Genomic DNA, 16,228 nt, shown 5'->3' with positions numbered 1-16,228 from the left:
TTTTGAAATATTCAAAATCATCCATCCAACAATAGAATTTTATAACAAAAGTTTCTCGGCAGAGTCTCAAGTCTTTAGGGGAGAATAACATAACTTATTTTGCCAAATTCACTTAAAATCATTAAAACCTTGGCTTCTTGATTTGAGTAATAAAATAGGGTTTAAGTCAAACTGAGTCACGTAATCATTTACTTTTTTCAAAGCCGTTTCCTTTACTTAGGCAAAACCAACTTCAACCCCCATGATAAATTCTAGAACGTTTCAACCGTTCAAAACTATTTTAGTCTTGCAAGAATTCAGAATTCAAAGAGTACTTAAAACCTTTCTCAAAACATTTCAAAATAAAACTTATCAATAGACATTCAGGTTCTTTCAAAGCCATTGAAACTCCTCTAATTGAAACCATCAAGTCAAATTCAAAGGCATTGCCCTTGTCACATTTAAAACAGGTTTAAAACATAAGTTTCATCTAAATAACTTTCTCCTGAAAGAGATACAATGCCTTTCTTAAGAAGCAAGACTAAATCACAATTTTCTCTTTAATAATTCATTTCAAAAGCATGAATCATCCTTTTCTTGATAATTCAAATAAAGACTCTGATTTTATAGAAATTTTGGCAGCACCTACCCTAAAACTTGGATTTTGCCAACCGGTCTGGGTCCCAACAAAACCATTCCACAATCCTTTTCAACAGCCCAAAATCCAAAAATCAATTAAAAGGCAAGCCAAAATCCAACAGTCAATCCCAATACCATATTTCAAGAAAACCGTTTCAAAAATCAAGTCATTATCAGCCGAATAAACTCATTTCTAAAGCTTCAAAGAAACAGTTCAGCAACAATCATTTATCAAAAACCAGATCATTTAAAGCAAGCCAGGCTGAGTTCAAGAGGGTATTCTATTTTTCACATTCTTAAGAAAATCAACTCAACTCAAATCAATTCCCAACGGATTAAACTCGATCTCAAAGCTTTGAAAGAATCAACTTCAAAAGCATTTCGTTTCACAAAACCACACAACATTCCAACCAACAAACGTTCATAATCAATCGAGACAAATCCAACCAAACATAAGGTCGATACAATCACCAATTACACATTCTCTCATAGTAGTATCCATATATAATAATTCCAATATATAAAAGTATAGTTTTTGGAAAGTGTCCTACCTCAAAACGCAAATTCCATAACCCAAACGTCTCACAGAGTACTTTTCGCCTCAATCCGAAATCAACAACCAAAATCCCGACTCCACTTGATTTTCGCAACAATCTCAACGACTCTAATCGCAACATACAACAATCAGGACTTTACCCCACGTTACCAAAATTCATATTCATTAACCAACACAACGAAATACTAACGTGAGGCTTTCCAAAACATACTTACTTACCGAAACGAAGAAGGAACAGATGAACCGAACAGCAGCGGTCTCCGAACCGATTCGGCGGCAGCTTTAAACGTGACCCGTAATAACCGTAGCTTGACCCTATGTTACAAAACCTCAGAATCTGTGGCCAAATATAGCAGCATATTGATTTTCAAGAGCTCCGGAATGAAGATGCTTACCGTGAGAAAGGATTAAAGACTGAATCAAACTACAGAAGTTCCGGTGATGGTTTTGGCGGCCACAATAGCTTCTCCAACAGCCATACACGACATGAGACAACCCCTGTTGCAGCTGGTTGGGCAACGGCAGCTTCTGACGGCCATAGAAGCTCCGGTGGCTCAATAGTAGCCCTAAATCTCGATGTGCAACCACCGAGACTCAACCCCCAGAAGACAGGGTTTCCGGCAGAAATTTTTGACAACCACAGCCGCGACGGCACAGCTTTCAGTAGGATCAACTAGTGGCGGTAACCTCTGAACAGCTACGGCGAGTTTCATCAGCGGCGGTAAGAACGACAGCCCAGGGGTGACGGCGACGCGGCTCCACCATCAGTGATCGAGAAACACAGTAGAGGCGTCTACCCCACTCAACGGTGTTCTCCCCCTCACTTGGCTTTCCTCCAACCATGATCTCCTCTCTCGGCAGACCAGAAAAACAGAAGCGGAGCGCTATCGCGACTTTCTCTCGGAAGCTGATAAGGACGACGACCGCCCTAGTAGCAACGGAGACAGGAGTGGCTTCATCACCAGCAACCAGGCGCGGCAACGGCGTGGTGGCGATGCAGCAGAGGCACGCGACGGTGACAGGCGGCAATGGCTTCCCCTGTCGCACTCCCTCCGCCCTTCGTCCCCTGTTCCTACCCGATCTCTTTCTCTCTCTCTCTTCCTGCTCGCTGGCGGTGGCACAAGTGGTGGCGATAAAACCCTTGTGGTGGTGGCGGCAGTTCAGTAGGGACGAGCTTCTCCGTCTCGTGTGCAGCAGCGTTGTTGGGGAACATAGAAACAGCGGTGGCACCAAGTCCTTCTCCCTCTCTTCTTCCCTTTCCCGATTCTGCCTTTCCTTTTCTTCAGGGAAAGCAAAGGAAAATGCGTGTGTTGCCGCTGCTGAGAGCAAGGAAAGGTTGGGGTGTGGCTGAAGGGAACCGGGTCATGGGTCAGGGTTTCAGGGTTAGGGTTTTATTTTCAAAAATTAGGGTTAGGGGCATTTTAGTAAAATTCAAACAAAATTGGAAAAAATATAGTAATTGAAACTCAATTAAATCCAACACTAATTGTATATGGAAAATACCATTTGCTCATCAATTTTACAAATTATTTTCAATAAAATATTCAAATCCAATAATTGGAAATAATATAATTAAATCGTTTATTTTCCCAAAATAGCAATATTAATATTTAAAATATTACTTATCTAATCCAAGTCATATAAAATCCTTATTATTTCACAACTACCAACTTTATAATTTGAATATAGAAAATAATCTAATAATTATAAACTTGGATAATAATCATAACTTATCTCAAATTCAATAAATTAAAACTTGCCTTAATAATCTTTAATAAAATAATTTCTGAAATTAAGGCTATGCATAACTATATGATTTGAGACTTTATCATAAAAGACTTTTCAAAGGTTCTGGGTCTTACATTTTACCCACCTTATAAAAATTTTTGTCCTCGAAAATTGATACAAAACGAAAGTCTCATAACAGTTCACCCTTGAACACATTTAAGGAAGAAGCAAAAATATCTCAGCATATAAACATATATACGGTTTTTCAAATACTTGGATGGTCGTATGCATAAAGATACAAAGGTAGGAGTGTGATTGCAAAGCAAACGTTACAAGATAGGCTCAATGCACAAGGTCATATGATCTCAAGGCTTTACAAAAACTTGAGGGGCCAAAATAGGGTGCACATCAAGATAGGCGTACACAAGGCAAAGTGGTAATTAGTGTGGTAAAAGGCTGCAAAGCATGTTGGTATTTAAACAGCAGCATAACATTCGCTGACAAATCTCATTCCCACTTCAGAACTTCAATTTCTCAACTCCACCAATCATTTTACAACCTCATAGCCAATCATAAGCCTAACAATGGCAAGCTCGTTTGCAAGAAACGAAACATCCACAACTCATAACATGGTACACCTACTGCTTCACCTTCCATATACACATATCGCGTCTTAAATGACTAACGCATCGCATTACTACGTTTACAGATCGCACTTGACCTTAAAATAATTCTCAAGTCTACTCAGGAGGATACGATATTTTAGAAAGGAGAAACACATGTCAAAGATAATAATCATAGATTTGAGAGAATGTATCCAATTCCAGATAAACAAGGATGCTCAAGCAATGAAGTTTGCTAGAAATAAATCAATTGATAACTTCAAAGATAACCCTTGGATAAGAGGAATCCAACAGGACCAATGAGAAGAAAATCAGCGCATTAGTTTGAAACAAACTCAAGATGGGTCGAAGAAGTATGAGGTTTATAGAAGAGAATACTTCAAACCCTAGACAAAGCTCACAGAATTCAAGAGCACGATTAAAAATACTTCCGAATACATTGTTCATAAAAGAATCGAAAACTTGCGAAAAATTACTTCGCGGTCTAAAAGAAAAGTTAAGCAACAAGCCTCCTTCAAGAGAAAAATAAAAGCATAAACGTGGCTTTGCTTTTAATACGCTTTCATGTTGAAGTAGATCATGTAGAGTTTTAAAAACAAACTGTACAAAGGTTTGGCTAAGAGCTAAAATATTTCCTCAAATATTTTAGAAAGATAGTTAGGTGCACAATCTTAACCAAAAGTAGTTTAGAAGACTCGGAAGAAAAATCAAATGCTTCTTTGAAAATCCTCAAGGCCCATATTCAAACGAGTGTGTATAAACTTATGGCAAGGACGAAAGAGGAAGTTAAACTCTTTTTAGAAAAGAAATTCCGAGGTAAAAATTTGCTTACAATCTGGTAAGGAAATAAGTGGTACGTTACTAACAAACAAGTTTCCATTAAATAAGGAAACTTTTCAAAACTTCATTTAAAATAGCGTATGTGATGAGCGGATAATTTATACGCTTTTTGGCAGTGTTTTTATTATGTTTTTAGTATATTTTAGTTAGTTTTTATTATATTTTTATTAGTTTTTATTTGAAATTCACTTTTCTGGACTTTACTATGAGTTTGTGTGTTTTTCTGTGATTTCAGGTATTTTCTGGCTGAAATTGAGGGACCTGAGCAAAAATCTGATTCAGAGGCTGAAAAAGGACTGCAGATGCTGTTGGATTCTGACCTCCCTACACTCGAAGTGGATTTTCTGGAGCTACAGAAGCTCAATTGGTGCGCTCTCAATTGCGTTGGAAAGTAGACATCCTGGGATTTCTAGCAATATATAATAGTCCATACTTTGCCCAAGATTTGATGGCCCAAACTGGCGTTCCAAATCAGCTTCAAAATTCCCGGCGTTTAACGCCGGAACTGGAACAAAAGTTGGAGTTAAACGCCCAAACTGGCACAAAAGCTGGCGTTTAACTCCAGGAAAAGTCTCTACACATGAAAGCTTCAATGCTCAGCCCAAGCACACACCAAGTGGACCCCAGAAGTGGATTTTTACGTCATTTACTCATTCTTGTAAACCCTAGGTCACTAGTTCACTATAAATAGGACTTTTTGCTATTGTATCTGGACCTCATGACACATTACACGTTTCACATTGTATCTTCTACGGCATGAGTCTCTAAACCCCATGGTTGGGGGTGAGGAGCTCTGCTGTGTCTTGATGGATTAATACAATTACTACTGTTTTTCATTCAATCACGCTTGCTTCTATTCTAAGATACCACTTGTTCTTCAACCTGATGAATGTGATGATCCGTGACACTCATCATCATTCTCACCCATGAACGTGTGCCTAACAACCACCTCCGTTCTACCTCCGATTGAGTGTGTATCTCTTAGATTCCCTAATCAGAATCTTCGTGGTATAAGCTAGAATCTACTGGCAGCCATTCTTGAGAATCCGGAAGGTCTAAACCTTGTATGTGGTATTCTGAGTAGGATTCAGGGATTAAATGACTGTGACGAGCTTCAAACTCGCGATTGTGGGGCGTTAGTGACAGACGCAAAAGAATCACTGAATTCTATTCCGACATGATCGAGAACCAACAGATGATTAGCCGTACTATGACAGAGCGCATTGAACATTTTCACTGAGAGGACGGGAGGTAGCCATTGACAACGGTGAAACCCAACATACAGCTTGCCATAGAAGGAGCCTTGCGTGCTTGAAGAAGAAGACAGTAGGAAAGCAGAGATTCAGAAGATAGAGCATCTCCAAAACCTCAACCTATTCTCCATTACTGCAAAACAAGTATTTATTTCATGTTCTTTTACTTTTTACAATTAAATCTAAGAAATATTGATATCCTGACTAAGAGTTACAAGATAACCATAGCTTGCTTCAAGCCGACAATCTCCGTGGGATCGACCCTTACTCACGTAAGGTATTACTTGGACGACCCAGTGCACTTGCTGGTTAGTTGTGCGGAATTATAAAAGTGTGGTTGTGATTTCGTGCACCAAGTTTTTGGCGCCGTTGCCAGGGATTGTTCAAGTTTGGACAACTGACAGTTTATCTTGTTGCTTAGATTAGGAATATTTTATTTTTGTTGGTTTAGAGTCTTTTATTTGAGTTTAGTTTCATATTTTAAGTTTGGTGTCAATTGCATGCTTTTATTTTCTTTTAATTTTTCGAATTTGCATGTTCCTAGTCCTTTCTTGATCTTTAAAATTTCTAAGTTTAGTGTCTTCTTTGTGTTTTCCTTTAATTTTTCGAAAATTTGTGTTGGATTTTCTAAAAATTTAAGTTTGGTGTCTCTTGTGCTTTTATTTACTTAAAAATTTTTTTTAAAAAACTTTGTTCTTGGTGTTCATCTTGAACTTCAAAGTGTTCTTGGTGTTCATCTTGACATTCAAAGTTTTCTTATTTGTTCTCTTTGTTTTGATCTAAAATTTCTAAGTTTAGTGTCATTTTGTTGTTTTTCTCTTTCCTCACTAAAATTCAAAAAAAAAATATCCTTTCCTTACTTTACTCATAAATTTCGAAATTTTGCTTTAAATTAGTCAAATATTTTCAAAATCATATCTTTTTTTTTAGTCAAGTCAAAATTCTAATTTTAAAAACTGATTTTTCTTCAAATCTTTTTCAAAAATCAAATCTTTTTAATTTCTTCAATCATATCTTTTTATTGCAATCATATCTTCTCAATCATATCTTTTTCAAAATAATTTTCAATCATATCTTCTTAATTGCTAATTCCAAAATCTTTTTAATCAATTAATTAATTTAGTTTTCAATTTGCTTTTACTTCTTTCTAATTTTCGAAAGTTCTGTTTTATTTCTCATTTACTTCGTTTTATTTTATTCGGTTAATTTTACTTAAAATAAAATAAAAACAAAAATAATAATAATAATAATAATATATTTTACCTGCAATCCACATCATCTCCCTTTCTCCATCATGGACCTAAGTGAGAATGAGCAGTCCAGAAGGACTCTGGGGTCATATGCTAACCCCATTACAGCTGCATATGGAAGTAGCATATGTATACCTCCCATTAAAGCAAGCAGCTTTGAGCTAAATCCTCAACTCATTATCATGGTGCAGCAAAATTACCAGTATTCCGGTCTTCCACAGGAAGAACCTACTGAGTTTCTGGCACAGTTCCTACAGATTGCTGACACAGTACGTGATAAAGAAGTGGATCAGGATGTCTACAGATTATTACTGTTTTCATTTGCTGTAAAAGATCAAGCTAAGAGGTGGTTGAATAACCAACCCACAGCAAGCATAAAAACATGGAGACAGTTATCAGACAAATTCCTGAATCAATTTTACCCTCCAAAAAGGATGACACAGTTGAGGCTGGACATCCAAGGCTTTAGACAAGAGGATAATGAATCCCTTTATAATGCCTGGGAGAGGTATAGAGGTATGCTAAGGAAATGCCCCTCTGAAATATTTTCAGAGTGGGTACAGTTAGACATCTTCTATTATGGGCTTACAGAAAAAGCTTAGATGTCTTTAGACCACTCAGCTGGTGGATCTATACACATGAGGAAGACGATTGAAGAAGCTCAAGAGCTCATAGATACGATCGCTAGAAATCAACATCTATACTCAAGCAGTGAGTCCTCTATAAAAGAAGAAGCTACGGCAGTAACTACTGAACCTAACCCTTAAGAACAGATGGTTGAGCTTAATCAACAATTACTTCTGATGACAAAACAGTTAGCAGAATTTAAAGAGATGCTCCAAGAAACTAAAATTGCTAACAAGAATATAGAATCACAGTTGAACCAGACAAAATAGCAGCTATCTAAACAGATAACAGAAGAATGCCAAGCAGTTCAACTAAGGAGTGGAAAGACATTGAATAATTCGGCTCAAAGTGGCAAAAATCCAAGAAAGGAACAACTGACAGAGGATAACCAAACCACTGCCCAAAATCCCTCTGAGGACAGTAAGAGCCCAGAGAGGAATACTTCTGGCGTTCAAACGCCAGAAAAAAAGGAAAAGTTGGCGTTAAATGCCCATTCTTTGCCCAGTTCTGGCGTTCAAACGCCAGAAAAGGGTGGAAAGCTGGCGTTAAACGCCCATCCTTCACCCAGTCCTGGCGTTCAAATGCCAATGAGGAATCAGACACCTGAGAGTGCTGATAGTGACCCCTCTAAGAAGGCTTCTCCAACCACCTCTGTAGGGAATAAACCTGCAGCAACCAAGGTTGAAGAATATAAAGCCAAGATGCCTTATCCTCAGAAACTCTGCCAAGCGGAACAAGATAAGCAATTTGCCCGCTTTGCAGACTATCTCAGGACTCTTGAAATAAATATTCCGTTTGCAGAGGCACTTGAGCAAATACCCTCTTATGCTAAGTTCATGAAAGAGATCTTAAGTCATAAGAAGGATTGGAGAGAAATTGAAAAGGTGTTTCTCACTGAAGAATGTAGTGCAGTCATTCTGAAAAGCTTACCAGAGAAGCTTAAAGATCCTGGAAGCTTTATGATACCATGCACATTAGAGGGTACTTGTACCAAGAAAGCTCTATGTGATCTTGGGGCAAGTATCAACCTAATACCTGCATCCACTATCAGAAAGCTTGGCTTGGCTGAAGAAGTCAAACCAACCCGAATATGCCTCCAACTTGCTGATGGCTCCATTAAATATCCATCAGGCGTAATTGAGGACATGATTGTCAAGGTTGGGCCATTTGCCTTTCCCACTGACTTTGTAGTACTGGAAATGGAGGAGCACAAGAGTGCAACTCTCATTCTAGGAAGACCTTTCCTAGCAACTGGACAAACCCTCATTGACGTCCAAAAAGGGGAATTAACCCTGAGAGTCAATGAGGATGAGTTTAAGTTGAATGTTGTCAAAGCTATGCAGCATCCAGACACCCCAAATGACTGTATGAGCATTGATATTATAGACTCTCTGGTGGAAGAGGTTAATATGACTGAGAGTCTCGAATCAGAGCTAGAGGACATTTTTGAAGATGATTAGCCTGACCTGGAGGAATTAGAGGAAATAAAAGAAATTCTGAAAATTCCTCAGGAAGAGGATAAGCCTCCTAAACCCGAGCTCAAGCCACTACCACCATCCCTGAAATATGCATTTCTGGGAGAAGGTGACACTTTTCCAGTGATCATAAGCTCTGCTTTAAATCCACAGGAAGAGGAAGCACTAATTCAAGTGCTAAGGACACACAAGACAACTCTTGGGTGGTCCATAAGTGATCTTAAGGGCATTAGCCCAGCAAGATGCATGCACAAGATCCTATTGGAGGATGATGCTAAGCCAGTGGTTCAACCACAGAGGCGGCTAAATCCAGTCATGAAGGAGGTGGTGCAGAAAGAGGTCACTAAGTTACTAGAGGCTGGGATTATTTATCCTATTTCTGATAGCCCCTGGGTGAGCCCTGTCCACGTTGTCCCCAAAAAGGGAGGCATGACAGTGGTTCATAATGAAAATAATGAACTGGTTCCTACAAGAACAGTTACAGGGTGGCGTATGTGTATTGACTACAGAAGGCTCAATACAGCCACCAGAAAGGATCATTTTCCTTTACCATTCATAGACCAGATGCTAGAGAGACTAGCAGGTCATGAATACTACTGCTTTTTGGATGGCTATTCAGGTTACAACCAAATTGCAGTAGATCTTCAGGACCAAGAGAAAACAGCATTCACATGTCCTTCTGGAGTATTTGCCTACAGAAGGATGCCCTTTGGTCTGTGCAATGCACCTGCAACCTTTCAGAGGTGCATGCTCTCTATCTTCTCTGATATGGTAGAGAAGTTCCTGGAAGTCTTCATGGATGACTTCTCAGTATTTGGAGACTCATTCAGCTCCTATCTTGATCATTTAGCACTTGTCCTGAAAAGGTGCCAAGAGACTAACCTGATCTTAAACTGGGAAAAATGTCACTTTATGGTGACTGAAGGAATTGTCCTTGGGCACAAAATTTCGAACAAAGGAATAGAGGTGGATCAAGCTAAGGTGGAGGTAATTGAAAAATTACCACCACCTGCCAATGTTAAGGCAATCAGAAGCTTTTTGGGGCATGCAGGATTCTACAGAAGGTTTATAAAGGATTTTTCAAAAATTGCCAAACCTCTGAGTAATCTGCTAGCTGCTGACACGCCATTTATCTTTGATAAGGAGTGTCTGCAGGCGTTTGAGACTCTGAAAGCTAAGCTGGTCACAGCACCAGTCATCTCTGCACCAGACTGGACATTACCATTCGAACTAATGTGTGATGCCAGTGACCATACCATAGGTGCAGTGTTGGGACAGAGGCATAACAAGCTTCTGCACGTCATTTATTATGCTAGCCGTGTTTTAAATGATGCACAGAAGAATTACACAACCACAGAAAAAGAGTTACTTGCAGTCGTTTATGCCATTGACAAGTTTAGATCCTATCTAGTAGGATCAAAAGTGATTGTGTACACTGACCATGCTGCTCTTAAATATCTACTCACAAAGCAGGATTCAAAACCCAGGCTCATAAGATGGGTGTTGCTTCTGCAAGAGTTTGATATAGAAATAAGAGACAGAAAAGGAATAGAGAATCAAGTAGCTGATCACCTGTCCCGGATGGAACCAGTAGCAGGAGCGCCCCACCCTCCTACTGAGATCTCTGAAACCTTTCCGGATGAGCAACTCTTCGCCATTCAAGAAATACCATGGTTTGCAGACAGGAAAGGGAAGAAGCATGAAAGGCTTCTCTCAATACAGAGTCAAATAAAACCCCCACATTCAAACTCTAAGTTTGGTGTTGGGAGGCCACAACCAAACTCTAAGTTTGGTGTTGAGAGGCCATCATCATGCTCTGAGTATCCGTGAGGCTCCAAGAGAGCCCACTGTCAAGCTACTGACATTAAAGAAGCGCTTGTTGAGAGGCAACCCAATTCTATCTATTTAGCTTCTATTGTTATTTTATGTCTTCTGTAGGTTGATGTTCATGTGAAGTCACAAAAACAACTGAAAAAGCAAAAATAGAATGAAAAACAGAATGGAAAATAGCACACCCTGGAGGAGAAACTTGCTGGCGTTTAATGCCAGAAAAGGGCAGGAAGCTGGCGTTAAACGCCAGAAATGGGCAGCAACCTGGCGTTTAATGCCAGGATTGGCAGCAAGGGGCATTTTGCAAGCCTAATTGGTACAGGGATGAGAAATCATTGACACCTCAGGATCTGTGGACCCCACAGGATCCCCACCAACCTCAGTTCACACTCTCTCTTCTTCACACATTTCAATAATACCCTTCCCCAAATACTCTTTCCCATCACCTCTTAACCACTCACACCTCTCCATCTCCTCCATTTTCTTCTTCTCCTCTATTCTTTCTTCTTTTGCTCGAGGACGAGCAAACCTTCTAAGTTTGGTATGGTAAAAGCGTTGCTTTTTATTTTTCCATAACCATAGATGGCACTTAAGGCTGGAGAAACTTCTAGGAAGAGGAAAGGGAAGGCAGTTGCTTCCAACTCCAAGTCATGAGAGATGGAGAGATTCATCTCAAAAGCCCATCACTAAGAAAGAGGATGGAGCAAACAAAAGAGCCCACTCATGGACCTCAACAAAAGCAACCATTATCCTCCATGAAATCAGAGAGGAGCAACAAGGGTAAGGAAGAGACATTGAGGAGTTCAAGCACTCCATAGGATCTTCAAGAAGGAGAACTAGCCGTCATCACTAAGGTGGACCCGTTCCTTAATTCCTTGTTCTTATTATTCTGTTTTTCGATTTCTATGCTTGATGTTCTATCTATGTTTGTGTCTTCACTACATGATCATTAGTATCTTAGTGTCTATGCCTTAAAGCTATGAATGTCCTATGAATCCATTACCTTTTTTAAATGAAAAATGTTTTTATTACAAAAGAACAAGAAGTACATGATTTCAAATTCATCCTTGAAACTAGTTTAATTATTTTGATGTGGTGACAATACTTTTTGTTTTCTGAATGAATGCTTGAACAGTGCATATGTCTTTTGAATTTGTTGTTTTAAGAATGTTAAAATTGTTGGCTCTTGAAAGAATGATGGAAAACGAGAAATGTTATTGAGGATCTGAAAAATCATCAAATTGATTCTTGAAGCAAGAAAAAACAGTGAATACAAAAAAAAAAGAAAAAAAAAGCAAGCAGAAAAGCCAATAGCCCTTTAAACCAAAAGGTAAGGGTAAAATAAAAAGGATCCAAGGCTTTGAGCATCAGTGGATAGGAGGGCCCACAGGAATAAAATCCTGGCCTAAGCGGCTGAGCCAAGCTGTCCCTAACCATGTGCTTATGGCGTGAAGGTGTCAAGTGAAAACTTGAGACTGAGCGGTTAAAGTCATGATCCAGAGCAAAAAGAGTGTGCTTAAGAACCCTGGACACCTCTAATTGGGGACTCTAGCAAAGCTGAGTCACAATCTGAAAAGGTTCACCCAGTTATGTGTCTGTGGCATGTATGTATCCGGTGGTAATACTGGAAAACACAGTGCTTTGGGCCATGGCCAAGACTCATAAAGTAGCTGTGTTCAAGAATCAACATACTTAACTAGGAGAATCAATAACACTATCTGAATTCTGAGTTCCTATAGATACCAATCATTCTGAACCTCAAAGGATAAAGTGAGATGCCAAAACTGTTCGGAGGCAAAAAGCTGCTAGTCCCGCTCATCTAATTGGAGCTAAGTTTCATTGATATTTTAGAGTCTATAGTATATTCTCTTCTTTTTATCCTATTTGATTTTCATTTGCTTGGGGACAAGCAACAATTTAAGTTTGGTGTTGTGATGAGCGGATAATTTATACGCTTTTTGGCATTGTTTTTAGTATGTTTTTAGTATATTTTTGTTAGTTTTTATTATATTTTTATTAGTTTTTATTTGAAATTCAATTTTCTGGACTTTACTATGAGTTTGTGTGTTTTTCTGTGATTTCAGGTATTTTCTGGCTGAAATTGAGGGACCTGAGCAAAAATCTGATTCAGAGGCTGAAAAAGGACTGTAGATGCTGTTGGATTCTGACCTCCCTGCACTCGAAGTGGATTTTTTGGAGCTACAAAAGCCCAATTGGTGCGCTCTCAATTGTGTTGGAAAGTAGACATCCTGGGATTTCCAACAATATATAATAGTCCATACTTTGCCCAAGATTTGATAGCCCAAACTGGCGTTCCAAATCAGCTTCAAAATTCCCGGCGTTTAACGCCGGAACTGGAACAAAAGTTGGAGTTAAACGCCCAAACTGGCACAAAAGCTGGCGTTTAACTCCAGGAAAAGTCTCTACACATGAAAGCTTTAATGCTCAGCCCAAGCACACACCAAGTGGACCCCGGAAGTGGATTTTTACGTCATTTACTCATTCTTGTAAACCCTAGGTCACTAGTTCACTATAAATAGGACTTTTTGCTATTGTATCTAGACCTCATGACACATTATACGTTTTACATTGTATCTTCTACGGCATGAGTATCTAAACCCCATGGTTGGGGGTGAGGAGCTCTGCTGTGTCTTGATGGATTAATACAATTACTACTGTTTTTCATTCAATCACGCTTGCTTCTATTCTAAGATACCACTTGTTCTTCAACCTGATGAATGTGATGATCTGTGACACTTATCATCATTCTCACCCATGAACGTGTGCCTGACAACCACCTCCGTTCTACCTCCGATTGAGTGTGTATCTCTTAGATTCCCTAATCAGAATCTTCGTGGTATAAGCTAGAATCTACTGGCAGCCATTCTTGAGAATCCGGAAGGTCTAAACCTTGTCTGTGGTATTCTGAGTAGGATTCAGGGATTGAATGACTGTGACGAGCTTCAAACTCGCGATTGTGGGGCGTTAGTGACAGACACAAAAGAATCACTGAATTCTATTCCAACATGATTGAGAACCGACAGATGATTAGCCGTGCTGTGACAGAGCGCATTGAACATTTTCACTGAGAGGACGGGAGGTAGCCATTGACAACGGTGAAACCCAACATTTTACAGCTTGCCATGGAAGGAGCCTTGCGTGCTTGAAGAAGAAGACGGTAGGAAAGCAGAGATTCAGAAGATAGAGCATCTCCAAAACCTCAACCTATTCTCCATTACTGCAAAACAAGTATTTATTTCATGTTCTTTTACTTTTTACAATTAAATCTGAGAAATATTGATATACTGACTAAGAGTTACAAGATAACCATAGCTTGCTTCAAGTCGACAATCTCCGTGGGATCGACCCTTACTCACGTAAGGTATTACTTGGACGACCCAGTGCACTTGCTGGTTAGTTGTGCGGAATTACAAAAGTATGGTTGTGATTTCGTGCATCAGTATGCCACTTTAAAACAACTTTGTCAAAATTGAACGATGGTTTCCATTACAATCAAGCAGCTTAAAAATAAATTCAATTTAGAACTCCTTCAAAGAGAATTCAAACTCCTTTATAAAATTCAAAACAAGACTCTAAAGGTATACTTGAAATCACCATCTCAGAAGGATATTCAAGAAAATTAGGATGTACTTAAAAGGAGTCAAGCCATACAAGAAAAGATCTTAAATCAAGGTTTTTCAAACAAGATCCACTAGGCATGAAACATCAAACAAGCTTTTAGTTGTTCCAAAAGAATACAAAAGTCATAGGAAAAGACAACTCATTCATTAGTAGCTCTGAGTCCAACATTTTTAAAAGAACCACAATGGCATAAGCAATGTGGTATGCTAAATCAAGCTCAAATAAAAAAATAAACTAGGTAAAGTTTATCAAACAAATTCAACCGGGATAAAAGCGAAAAATCCTTCCTTTCCAGAATTTTGAAAAGTACCCAAATACATAATCAAATGAAGATGTGCATTGGAACTATAGTAAAATTACTAGAAAGTCAAATTGTAATTTAAAATATATGCAGTTCTACAAACCAGTAAAAGTACGGACAAGGTATTAGAAATAAATAGTTGTTAAACTGTATAAGAAATCTTTAAAGTTTCACATATAGATAAGTGTATATCTAGTCAACAGCAATTTTTATAAAAATCTCAAAATTGGCTGTGATCACTGTCAAATAAGAGAAAAACTGAATCAACAAGTTCTCCAAGAATGGACTCGGAATCCGGAGTTAAAATGCACAACGCAATAGGACAAGTTCAAAGCTATAGCAAGGAATACATGAATTAAGGACTCAAACAGAGAAAGATAGATGCAACAAGGGTTTCAAACAAGCATATGCACTTTAAGATCAAACAAGAATGCATATGAATAGAGGAATAGAGTTAGAAAATTAAACCACCTTTCTAAAGGATTAGCGAACAAGAACTTCAAGTTAGGATATGAAAGAACTGGTCGACTCAAATAGAATTCAAGACACACAACTGAATAGCCTCGAGAAATAGTTTCCAACGTTCCCAAAACCCGTGATTCGCTTTACTCAAAACTCGTATACCATCTATGATAACCCAGCAGTGCTATCATATACATAATTCACTAGTATTAAGCCGGCCAAATTTAATACCAAGAATTATGCAATGCAAGACTAATAGCATTAATCAATAGACCGTCATGTGCATAAAACTCTAATTCTCGTCATCCGACAAGACCTAATACATGAAAAACGCTCAGAGTATGCAATTGAAGCATAGTCAGTCCATTCCTCAGGCTCTATAGAAAAGACCACTCTGATACCATAATGTAACACCCTAACTACCAAAGCTCACGCTTCCGGCTGCGCTACTCTGATAGGTAGAACATTATGACGATACTTATGCTATTTAATACTAAAATATGAGCCTGTTTAAAACTTTAAACTGTAAAACCGCTCCCAAAAATACTTTCGTTCGACAACATACATCCATAGATACCATACAACTTACAAAAATTCATAAAGAGTACATCCATATATATACATACATATATATAAACATAAATAATATTACAAGCATTATCCAATACAGAGCATATCCCTCTTACAGAATACGTAAAGATAAAGGTGAGGGTACAATAAAGCATAATCTAAAGCAATACAGAGCATCTCAACAACAACTAAATAAACCCTTTGTGACTTCTGTGTCCCAAAATCCTGAAAGGGGAAAAATGTAGGGGGGTGAGAACATCATCCTCGAAAGGGTTCTCAGTAGAGGGTTTTTGGGAATTACTGTAATAGGATACGTGAAGATAAATCGTACCAGTGATTAATAACCGTCTTATGCCTCTTTTAAAAAACAACGGTTTACAATAAAAGGGAAATCTGAAATCTTTTCTGAAAGAGGAAACTGTTTATTTAAAGTAAGATTCAAAAGCCTTTCAA

General features: G+C 38.5%; 1 pseudogene; it reads left to right on the top strand.

The window, feature by feature from the left end:
• Nucleotides 1-6,912: 6,912 nt before the first annotated feature.
• LOC148569286 (uncharacterized) lies at nucleotides 6,913-10,924 on the top strand (annotated as a pseudogene).
• Nucleotides 10,925-16,228: the final 5,304 nt, after the last annotated feature.

Source organism: Arachis ipaensis, chromosome B4, assembly GCF_059453495.1.
Source record: "Arachis ipaensis isolate K30076 ecotype BB chromosome B4, ASM5945349v1, whole genome shotgun sequence".
In the NCBI taxonomy this organism is placed as follows: Eukaryota; Viridiplantae; Streptophyta; class Magnoliopsida; order Fabales; family Fabaceae; genus Arachis; species Arachis ipaensis.
Note: the sequence above shows the minus strand (reverse complement) of the source record. Positions and strands in the feature narration are given on the sequence as shown.